The sequence below is a fragment of the Tachypleus tridentatus genome, chromosome 11 (assembly GCF_004210375.1).
Source record: "Tachypleus tridentatus isolate NWPU-2018 chromosome 11, ASM421037v1, whole genome shotgun sequence".
NCBI classification, from domain to species: domain Eukaryota; kingdom Metazoa; phylum Arthropoda; class Merostomata; order Xiphosura; family Limulidae; genus Tachypleus; species Tachypleus tridentatus.
In genome coordinates, this window is record NC_134835.1 from 53,538,815 (window position 1) to 53,551,348 (window position 12,534).

General features: G+C 33.1%; 1 long non-coding RNA gene across 2 annotated transcripts; it reads right to left on the reverse strand.

The window, feature by feature from the left end:
• Positions 1-2,494: 2,494 nt before the first annotated feature.
• Positions 2,495-10,901, reverse strand: LOC143231493 (uncharacterized). Of its 2 annotated transcripts, XR_013016947.1 has the most exons (3): positions 10,506-10,901; positions 9,928-9,969; positions 2,495-2,996 (listed from the first exon to the last, which is right to left on the reverse strand). It is a non-coding gene; the product is annotated as an uncharacterized LOC143231493 (long non-coding RNA). The 2 variants fall into 2 exon arrangements; XR_013016946.1 differs by lacking the exon at positions 9,928-9,969.
• Between the last annotated feature and the right edge of the window lie 1,633 nt (positions 10,902-12,534).

Sequence of the window (12,534 nt, forward strand, 5' to 3'; positions counted from 1 at the left end):
TCCTAATTTTAACGTAAACGATGTTATAATTACCTCTTGAAGTTATCTTTTTTTTACAGAAATTTGATGTTCCTTTAAAACGCTCAAGAACAGGGTGAAACATGAATTACCAACTGATAATAGATAAATGCTAAATATTGTTGTTTGGAGTTCATTGTATTCATAATTTGATTATAAATAAATCTTCCTATGTCTATTGAAACACTGCTTCAAAAAAAGCAAACAAGCAATGAAAAACTTTTCAAAAAAAGGAAGTAAATATATAGATGGCTAATATCAATTATTCAAAAAACAATGCAAACAAGATGGTAAAGATAACATTTACCTCATATATAGATAATATCACAGGTAAGAATTAACATATAGCAATATATATATGACTATACAATCATAATTCAGTTTAATTTATCGTGTTGTTTGTTAATATTCTATTACTCTATGTACTTATACTATTATGCAAAGCTGAAGTAAATGTTATCCCTATTATCTTTTTTTGGATAGTTTTTGAAGGATTGATATTAGTTACTTCCTTTTCTGAATTTTTCTTCACTTGTTATATTACGGGTATAATGTAAGTTTGGCAAGTTTTGACTACGTTATTTCCAAAGTTCACACCTTGTTACTTGACAAATTCATAAAAAAATCTACTATTTTTCGATATTCACTTAACCTGATTTGAAAATAATGCCATTAACAAAATTGAATTAGTCCTCCTGTGCCCAAATGTTAACCACGTGAAACTCTTCGAGTTGTATTTAGGGATTATTTCAAAAATTCAGAACAAATTTTCCTACACTTGTTGGCTCGGCATGGCCAGGTGGTGAGAGCACTCGACCTGTAATACGAGGGTCATGGGTTCAAATCCCCATCACATCAAAACATGCTCGCTCTTTCAGCCGTGGGGGCGTTATAATATTAAAGTCTATCCCACTATTTGTTGGTAAAAGAGTAGCCCACGTATTGGCGGTGGGTGTGATGACTAGTAGCCTTCCTTCTAGTCTTTCACTGCTAAATTAGGGACGGCTAACGCAGATAGCCCTCGTGTAGTTTTGCTCGAAAATTCAAAACAGACAAACAATTCCGTACTTGTCAACTGGAAGGACGGTTGAAATAACAATGTGGGAAAAAATTATACCAAACACATTTCACAAACTACTTGTATCCATGGTTTGCAAAACAGCAATATAACAAAAGTCAAGCGTGCAACTTTTTATTAGTACAGTGTTCGGTAATCCCCTCTTTTGAACGACATGTTATGATTTACATGCATTGTCTAATTTGTTAATAGTTTTTAATTAAATGAATTTAATTAATCCTCAGACTTAAAACGATGTAGACTACGTTTCGGTAAAATGTTTACCTGTTGACGGTATGTACCAGAAGTTTCGAAAATGTAATTTACTTGAGCTGGAAAACTGTGTTTCATTTATGAGAAAGACACTACGGTTATCTTCGCCAAACAGAGATTGCAAGTCGAGGGCCCCTACTATGAGGTCTTGTTATGCCAAACTAGGAAAGATCATTTTTCTGAGATAGCATTAAGACAAAGATTACATGTTCGTAAATAGACATTTTAATGTTTCTTGAATATTATTTGTTTAGAGCTTATAATAAGTTAGTTTTAGATTTTATAATTATACGTTGTATAAATACGAGATAATGGGTCTTGAATAGACATATCGCGAATGTTATGAAAGTTCACAAATAATTACGTATTCGTCATAATACCACAACAATACTTAGATCCTATTTTAACGAAGTTTCTGAATAAAGTTTGTTAAATATAATTCTGAACCCTTGTTCATTAATCACTGAAGACATTACTGTAATATTGAGGTGTTTCATTTCACATGTTTCTTTTTATTTGCTTTCGAATTTCCAGCTGACTCCAGTAAGTAGTCTCTCACAATACTTAGTAATGCCCATTATATTTTATTGCCGGAATGAAGCTAATATCTTTGTTATTTTACCTATTATATTATAATAACGTCAATATTCACAGCACAATAGAGAAATAAAATCACGGACTCATTCTATCCAATCATTACTTTTTTAAGGCGACTCTGAAAATGACGCTTTTTCGTCGAACGACGCAAGTCCTGTTCAAAGATGAACACAATCATGAAAAAAGAAAATAAATGCTCATGACTTTATATGGATGCAAATGGTTGATATAGCATAACATAAAACTCTTCACTCCATACATTTCTGCTTATGGTTGATATAACATGAAGCACAAACTCTTCATTCCATACATTTTTACATGTGTTTGATGTAGCATAACATACAAAAATTTTCACTCCATGCATTTCTACATGTGGTTGATATAACACACAAAACTGTTGACTTCACACATTCCTATATCGAAATCATCGTTACTCATTGAAATAACTACTTAATAGTTTTATTTAAATACAGATGATAGGTGGAAAAAAAACTTGATTTTTTTGCCCCAATACAACACCAACACTTGCAGAATAAAGAGTCAAGTTGGTTTTGTCCTGTCTCTTACGCACTTTTATTCTGTGAAAAATGTTACACCATTCTCCGCTTTTCAATGGTAAATAAAATCTGTTTTCTGTTTGTTGAAGTTCTTATGATTAAATTTTTATGAACAATTATGATAGCAGAATAGTTAAATAAATATCTGAAAATACATTATTTTCAAGTAAGTTATTCTTTTCTTTACGATTTAAAGTATATATATATATAAATGCTTGTTTATTAAATCTAAATATATATGAGCTGAAATACTTGAACGTATCTTAACAGAGGGTTGAAATTAGAAACTTGGGCATGTACTTTTTTTTAACAAGTTTGTAAAAATGTTGCATTAAGTTACCAGTATACCATGTTGTTTCAATGTTCAAGCGAATTATCATTTTTTTATGGTGAGCATGTGACATGTACGTTGTCTTTATTTCTGTCACTGTAGCTGTTCAAGGCTTATGAGGCAGTTGATTGGCCATCTGCTTCCCTCCGTCTTCCAATATCACCTGTAGGGAACAACAGATGCAACTTTATTACTTTCAGTTAAAACTAATGGCTACAAAGACCTACACGTATGTTCAATATAATTGGTTTTCGCTTTAAGCTATGTTTTAATTTATATTGGTTTCCTCACAAACAGTATAGCATGTAGCTTTCTAGCGTGTAGAAATATTGGCAGTGAAATACAAAAAACGAACAAAAATACAGTAAAAACTTGAACTTAGAAAGCCTTTTAAAAGTAACTAAGTTGCTGAATATGTCTTTTGGTTCTTTTTTTTTACGTGTCTATTGAGAAATCATGAAACTAAAGAAAATGTTTGTTTTATGAGCGTAAACGCAAACTTTACTAAATTCGCAAAACTACATTTTATCGTTATTTTCGAAGCAAACAGAGTTTAATTTCGAACGAATACATAATTGAAAATCTCAGAATTTAAACCCACAAATTTGATATATCGTAAAATGATGTAATAAGGGCAAAATCTATATCAGTTAACTTTACTATTAATTTTAAAGAAACTATTGGTTGAAGTATTACAACGTTTACTGATATTATATTTCGTTTGCTCTTTATTGTATTTGATACTTGAAAAGTTTAGTCCAGTTTATCTCCTTTTAAAAATCTTTGGTGTCTGGTGAATATTTTACGCTCGTTACTTTTAAACACGTGAGAAGAAACATCATTCATATTGTAAACGTTAGTGCTTTTAATTTGATTTTCGCTTAGTACAGTGCTCATTGCATATTTTGTATTTGTTTTAGAGGTTTTTTTATATCTAAGAAAGTACTTTGGTATAATAATAAAAGTCAATCTTTTCTGCAAGACGTTTGTATGATAAAGTTGTGACTATTGTGTTTATTTTTGCTACCTGTCTTTCTAAACACATATTTTAATGTCTCTACCCACCCCAGAGCTGTAAAGAGGGACTACCGGTACTTCTTGATTTTCATCCTTATTTTGTTTGGTTTGTTTTGAATTTCGCGCAAAGCTACAGGAGGACTATCTACGCTAGCCGTCCCTAATTTAGCGGTATGAAACTAAAAGAAGACAGCTAGTCATCACCACCCACCGCCAACTCTTGGGCTACTCTTTTACCAATAAATAGTGGGATTGGCCGTAACATTATAACACCCACACGACTGAAAGGGCAAGCATGTTTGGTGTGACGAAGATCCGAACCCGCGACCCTGAGATTATAAGTCGTGTGCCTTAACCACCTGGCCATGCCGGGCCGATTTTCATCCGTAATCACCTAGTAATTGATTTACTAAGGACACTTGATACATTTTTGAAATATTTCGGACCATAAGATGATCCTATGCGACCCATCTGGGCTACAATATTTAGATATGGTTGAGCTAGTTATACATTGGTTTTATTCCCTTTCAAGTCATAACTTGAGAGAAGTGTCGCTGTTTACATAAATGTGTTCTTAATGATGCAGATTTTGGTATATATGTGCAATGTGATAACTTATCTGTTTCTTACATATATATATATAATATTAATAAACTTTTGTCTGATGTACATAATATAACAAGAATGCAACTGCATGGGTAAACTTAAAGTTTACCCTTCTCAAGTTGCTATTATCATAACAAAAAAGGAATTATAATAGCTTAGAAACATGCCAATCACGTCCGTATCAATAGCATGAAGCAGCTAACATACAGAGGCAGTTGTGCTCTTTTAAAAGAAGACGTAATCTCCCTCAATTGGCCTCATGTTCGGATTTATTTGGCCTTTTGGTGAACATGAGTTCGATACGGTTGTCACCAACAGTTCAGCCGTCAAGACTGGCAGTTTAAAATCTCCCTTGTGGATAAGCAATGGAGTTGTACTGAGAAAATCAACATAAAACATATTTCATCCCAGGTGGTCTTTTATTTTACGTTTGGGAAGCACGGCATTCATGTACACCATTTCATCTTGTTCATCGAGTGGGCTTAAGCAAGTGAAATGTTTCTGAGTCGAGTCACAAGCTTCCATATTCCAACCATCTACCACATTTTGTACCTTGTATGCACATGATGTTGTCAACCGTAGAAACGTTTTGTCCGGACATGTCAATCAAAGAATAACATGGTGTTCTGATCAGAAAGCAGGATAAGCTTTTTAAACTCGCTAGCGGTTTGGAATAACACCATGTCTTGCCAGCAATAGGGGAGGGGGGCATTCACGGAAGTTAAGACTCTTTCTGCAACCGGAAACATGTTGTTTTTTCTTGCATGCACGATTGAAATTCAACATCAGACTTATTTTACATACCATTTTCTTTGTTTTGAACATTGTGCCGAATACACCTTATTCCTCTAATCCGAAAAAAAAAATAAAGATAAACACGCGCCATACATGTCTGTTTGTTCTTCGTGCAGTTTTTAAAGTAGGTGATTTAAATGAACCCTAAAGAATGTTCAGTTTTGTACTCAATATTAAATAAGTCGCATGGTTTGCAGAAAGAATACGGTTTCTTAATCATACGTTTTGTACTGATATCTCTTATCAGATTTATCTGCATCGACACTTTAACATGAGTATTCAATCAGACGTACTAGTATCTGCATGTTGTTGTTAACTACCAATAGGTGAAACTAGCCTAATGAACGATATGAAAGCTCTGGATAATTTTGCATAAAACTAATACTGTTCTTAATAATGTCGATCCACGCTTATTGAGATGTTGCAGATGTACGTTACTCCTGAGTGACAAACAACGAGTAAAACTAAGCACTAGCATGTAATTACACAACACTTTTTAACACTGATAACGAATAGCGTCAACTGTTCAGTTTAATCGAAAATAACTACTGTTGTAGAGAAGAAACTGCAAAATGTACTTTGACATGAGTACTTCATGATGACAAGCCATGTACAAAGTGAATGTACTTATTTCATATAAAACATTATGTAACTACGAACAGGCAGCTCTCTCAGAGGTTCAGACAGGCCCGGTGAACTTTTATTTTATGAGGCCCTTTGCTATAATAAAGAAAAAGGCATATAAAAATAAAATAAGAATAACCATTACCCTAAAAGAAAAACGAAACATAATTTGAATATTTTTTTTAAATTTGGCATATGTCTATTAACATTAATTAGCATTTAATTAATGCTTTTCTATCTCTTTTTTAGCACAAAAAGAATTCACAAAACTTAACAAATGAAAAAAAATCCACAAAAACAACTCTCTAGATTTGAGACCCCCTTTGTGCTTGAGGGATGGGCCAAATGGCCCTCCTGCCTTCCTGTTTAATTGGTCCTACCCTTGAACATAAGTAAAATAAAAGTTGTCAATAACAGCGGTGGTGAAACAGAAACACGGAGTGATAACAAAATTTAATTCAATAAATGTTGGCAAAACCTCGGGTTCAAATAAATACATTAGGTTTCACAAGGAAGTTTCTATTGATTATAGAGTAAAATGAATCTTTTGAACGAAGTATCAATGACTACCGTTCGTTAAGTAAAGAAATAACAAAACTGTTTTTGTTTGTTTTGTTTTTAATTTCGAGTAAAGCTACACGAGGGCTATCTGCGCTAGCCATCCCTAATTTAACAGTGTAAAACTAGAGGGAAGGCATCTAGTCACCATCCCTCACCACCAACTCTTGGGCTACTCTTTTACTAACGAATAGTGGGATTCAACGTTCATTATAACGCACCCACGGCTGAAAGGACGAGTACGTTTGGTGAAATAACAAAATAAAAATAAAATCCAAATGACCTATCGATAAATTTTTCCTTTCGCTATATTTGATATTATTGTTTTATCTACAGGAACTATCATATAGATGCAATACTTAGTACAATGTACATATTACAGTTTTCTTAACTTATTAACTGAATTTGTGATTTTATTTTCATTATAAATAATATCAAGGAGCACTTCCTAAAGACGATATACATCCTAATTTTACTCTGTTGGCCTATATATATAGCTTCTATTTCAGTAGGCATACTATAAAACTTGAATCGAAATATAATTTATTAATGTTCCAACAGTTAATGTACTCTAATATTTGCTTCTCGTGCGAGTTAGTTTCTTTTCAATTTTCATCTTTCCGGTATAGGCACAATTTTCACTTTATTTTTTATTTTTTTACATTTTGAATAATTATTTAATAAATGTAAGAAAAACAATAACGTTTCATGGCAAATTCAATCAAATATATATCACAAACAACTCAAATTTGTCCATTTCTAGCTTCAAGAAAGTCAACATTTGCTGGGAAATAAAAAAATTGGTTATTGAATCCAAACTGACAAAATACTCAGGGTTTCCAAAAGTCTGCTGAGAATTTATTTAACTTTTCATTTCACAAACCGAGTTGTGGGGCTTCTTGCTAGATTCGGTTTACTATGTTTGTATTTTTGAGTCATGGTTGGTATACACAGACAGAACATTTGTGTAACGTGAATTAAGTGACTAAGTACATAGAGTGGGCAAACATTTGTTGCGACATGCGTTGGAATTCAGTACAAGAAGGTTCGCTATATTACAGATCAAACAATTTTATCACAGTCATTAATAAAAAAAATCGCATACTATTGTAAAAGATGCAATCTAGAATAATGTTTAAATCTTCTCGTAACTACAGATTAACAAAAAACGTGCAAAAGTTTGAATTAGAGTCAGGAATGTACAAGTGAGTTAACACCATGCAGCATTCTAGCACGATATGATTGTTACAAAGTATACTGGGGCCCGGCATAACCAGGTGATTAAGGCACTTGACTCATAATCTGAGGGTCGCAGGTTCAAATTCCCGTCGCCCTAAACATGCTCGCCCTCTTAGCCATGTGGGCGTTATAATATGTGGGGCAATCCCGCTATTCGTTGATAAAAGAGTAGCCCAAGAGTTGGCGATGGGTGGTGATAACTAGCTGCTTCCCTCTAGTCTTACACTGTTAAATTAGAGAAGGCTAGCGCAGATAGCCCTCGTGTAGCTTTGCACGAAGTTATAAAAACAAACAAAGTATTATGACAACTTAATCCTTTTTCGTGATGCTTCTAAATATAGATCGACCTCTGCAGTAATCTTGTATTTGTACAAATACACACGCACACACACGTATACGTATAAATGTACTCCGTTTTCCCAATATTATTTTATCTACATGAATTTCTAAAAAGAGGCAATCATAGTATAAAGATTATGATAACGAAACTAGACTCTGTAAAGTGATAAGAATTTGTAATATAAGTCTCAGAAAATCTTTATCATTATTATTATTATTTTAAATGAGAATGAATTACATTTTTTCTCCTTCTTAAATGATATTCAGTGTGATACACTGTGGCGTAAGTCTAAGATACACATAAACATACGAAATGAAGAATAATTATTTTCAGCCTAATTAACTGTCAAGTACGATTTCTAAATCTATTTTTTGTGTTTCACATAACTGTTATTATGAGTGCTTCATGAAGACATTACCAAATTACAACTTCCAACTTTACCAGACAAAAGTCGATTAGTGTCCTGGTTTGTTGTGCGAATATTTGATCTGCGACTTTCCCATAACAAAAATTAATGTTTCTGGCCATTAAAGGTTAACAAACCGACAAATGAGTAAACAGAGAACACAACTAGAAAAATGTGACATTCCTAACATAGAAGTTTGAAAGTGTTATTATTTAGCGTAAGAGAGTTCAAGATGTACACCATTAATTTTGTAGCTTAAAATCACTTATGAACAGTAAGAATATCACAACATTATGTGTATACAACGAAACATCTTAGTATCTTACAACAAGTTTTTTATCTATGCATGAAAAACCAAACTTTACAACTGTAAAATAAATTGTTTGTAACCTATCCTGAAATTCATCAAATGAAATCATTCTTAATAAAATTATTAAAAAGCCAATGAAAACTATGTACCCATAAAAAAAGATGGTAATATATATTACAGAGTTTGTGCAGCATATTTAGAAATTATAACAAAAAACATTCATTAAGTGAGATAATATTCCAGAATTGAATCGTATTCTAATTCAACTTACAGTTTCAGTCATTCTAAAATTATAGTAAAAACAATGGTAAAAGTAAGCATTGTTAAATGTAATAATTGATAAGTAAATGTATTTTCTAATATAAAATCGCAACTTTGGATATTTGACAGTTTAGACAGCTTATTTATAATTGTATATTGTATTATTTAGTCTTACAAGTACTTGGTGTAAGTCTTTAACACAAAGATGTACAAAATTTACTTTTGTCCTGTAACATATTTATACATATGATTGCCTGATGTTATGTACTGAAACTATGATGAAGAGTTTCTCAAGCTATATATTTGACAGTTGGCAGTAAACACAGTAGGGGGCCTGAGGAAGTAACGAGAAAAAGCAGTTACTGCCGTGTTATTATAATAATGTCTTGTAGGTTTTACGCTTCTGTCAGACAATGAAGCTTTTACGATAATTACTTTATTTCACTTCTCTCCTCCCTGCAAGTTATGAAGTTTTTCGGTTGGTGATAATTGGTGAAGGGTGGTTAGTAATTAATGTTTAGGAGTGGGGAAGCTCCAGTTATCATAGCAGTGATAGATTTTTGACTTCAACATTATCTAACACAGTTATCCTAAGTGACAGCCCTACCTACTTCTTGTAAATCTACCCATCTGTCTTCCTGTGTTGGTGCTGTCTAGCAAGTTACATTATTCTATATTCATTTTCCTACCCATTAGACTTTATCTATTGATCGATTATTTTGTGGTAATTTTTGCTACAAATTCAATATAATGCTGTATCTTAAAAAAATTGTTAGGAAGTTTATTTGTAATGGTTTGTACGATAAGGAGTATATAATATACTTTATTCCAGGACGCACGTACGTGTTTTCTTATAGCAAAGTCACATCAGTCTATCTGCTGTATCCGCCGAGGGGAATCGCTCCCCTGATTTTAGATTTGTAAATCCATAAACTTACCGTTGTCCAAGCCAGGAACTCCAGGACGCCATTTGAATACAACTGCATAAGAGAAATATAAATTGTTCACTATTCACCAGTCTTGAAAAGATGTATGTTACAATGAATGTACAGGGTACAGAATAAACGTGGCAGCTGTTGTTAAATGTTGCATTTAATATGATCTGTGTGATTCAACTATTGTTTAGCTAAACTGCTTCTTGGATATCGTATCGAAGTACAGCTAGATGACATTACTAACCATACGTACTTGAGGTAAGATTGTGACCACCACATATTATTCGTCGTCATGGCTTGTAGCCTACACGATTACATACTTCTGATTATTAATAAGTATTTTTTTTTGTTATTGTACATATAACCTGATATTAACAACTAACTAGTTTTGCCCTGCTTTCCTTACTGGCAGCCGAAATATAGGATAAAATTAGTTAGAAGTTAGTAGCAGGCTATAGAAATTTCAATTATTAACTAATAATGACAATTAGGTGATTGTATAGCCTAGTAACCATGACAACCTGTAACCATGTATTCTTTCGTTTACGTATATTCTTTAATACAATATCAGATTTCCTTACTCTTTCTTTCCATCTTTGTCCGTGTTCTTCACTCATGTTTTATTCAGTTGTTTTCACTTTAATATTCTCTCCTTTCGTTAATTATTTTTGGTTTCTCATTTTCGTTAACTTTCCCTCTCCAACTCTTCTCACTATCTGTTTGTAACTCACCCTATCTATCTCTCCAGTTCCTCTAAATTAAACCCCTAGTGTTTTCAATTAGTAGTATCATCCAAACATTTCATTCGTCACAGAGTCAGAGAATCAAGCTGTGGTAGGTACCTCGAACTGTCAGCCGTCCAGCCCACTGGTTCCGGCTTCTTCCTGTACTGGTGTATACTGATTAATACAGCCGTGCAGTGGGCTGGCACCAAACGGATCTTCATTAGTTCTGCCTGCACTCCTCACAGATTATTGATTTACTGTCTGAAAAATAAAAGCGAAGAATAACGACAAAGTCTTGCTTAACCATCGCAGTCAAAATTTGACAAAATAATTGTGAAAATGAAACCAAGTATTACTGAATATATAATAATTTTTGTTAAAAACAGAAATTATTAAACTCTAAAATACTGATACAGAATTAATTATCCGTTCTTGCTGTTTTAACTTCAACGCTTGTAGACTAATAACCCCCAAAGAATATTTTTAAAAAATCATGTTTCTACGCATTACCTGAATTTTCTTTTTCTTTCAAGGCGCAACGTCATAACAGTTTTTTCACTAATGTGAAAATAAGATGAAAAATAATGAGTTATACTTCTAAAAACGATTCAGAGGTCTTTTATTTTGCTCTCTAACATATTAAAATAAAACATTTGAATGCTGCGAACCTGTTTAAGAACTTTCTTTTGGTACCTTAAATAAAACTATAAGTTATTAGCGTCTCAATACTTTAAAGACATTTTAAAAAGGATAAATATACAATAACTTACTGTCATATTTAATTTAAATACATTTTTATTATACCAAGTTGTAGTAACTTTCAATCCTTACAAAGTTATTCTATTCAGAGAAAAACCACGCCATTTCAAAAAACAAGCAAAGAATAATTTAAACAGCTTTGCACAGATATTATACTGGTCTTTGTTGTTGTGTAAAAATGAGCAGATATATATATTTTTTTATTCAGGCCTAATGGATTTCGTCTGGAAATGAAGGCTGAGAATGAGAAGGACTGGACACTTATAATGATTATTATGTCCTTGAACTTTGAACTTAATTGTTTCAAAGACAATTTAAATGATGCATGTTCGGAACAAGTAGAAGATAAGCTTAATAATAACCAATCATAACTGATTAATTTGTTTTAAAAATAAATGCAAAATTTGAAACGTTTTCTCAGACCAAAGTAATTTAGTTAATGTTTAACAGATTCCTTCCCCGTAGTTTCATACTATTCTCATAAAACCTGTGTAAGAGACTTAATGTCCTGGACAAGTCCGTGCCATCCACAACATTGTTTATAAAGTGGTAGTTGGTTGTAGCCCTGGAGAGACGTTTTCAGGGCCTCACAACCAAACAGCGGGTTTCTGCCGTCACATATTGGGACAGGTCAGGGAGGAACGCAAGAGGTCCAGGCAGAACCGCAGGGTTCAGGCAACGTCTCCTAGTTGCGACTGAGTGGGTCGGCGCCAGACCCTTGGAGGCCATCAAGTTAAGACAAAGAAATGGAATTCGAGGCACATAACCTGTCCCAGTGATACATGAGTATGGTTTTCCTACTATCATATTGGGAGCGGCTGATCTAGTCGGTCGGTGGTCTCGACAACGGGTGGTACACTGGGTCCTCTAGTGACATTTCTTAGAATTACTTAAGCAAAAGAAATATGAGCTTGACTTCTCTTTCTTCACGAGTTCTAATATTTCGATAAGGTTAAATGTGTCACTCGTTCGCTTGGATATAGTTCAGTCCGATGTATATTACAATAATATGTGACGTTTTATTTTATACCTGTGATAGATTATTACCATAGAAATGATATTAAATAAATTGCAAATAAAGCAGCGCCAAAGCAAAAGTTGATTAAATGAAAGACGTTTTTTTAAA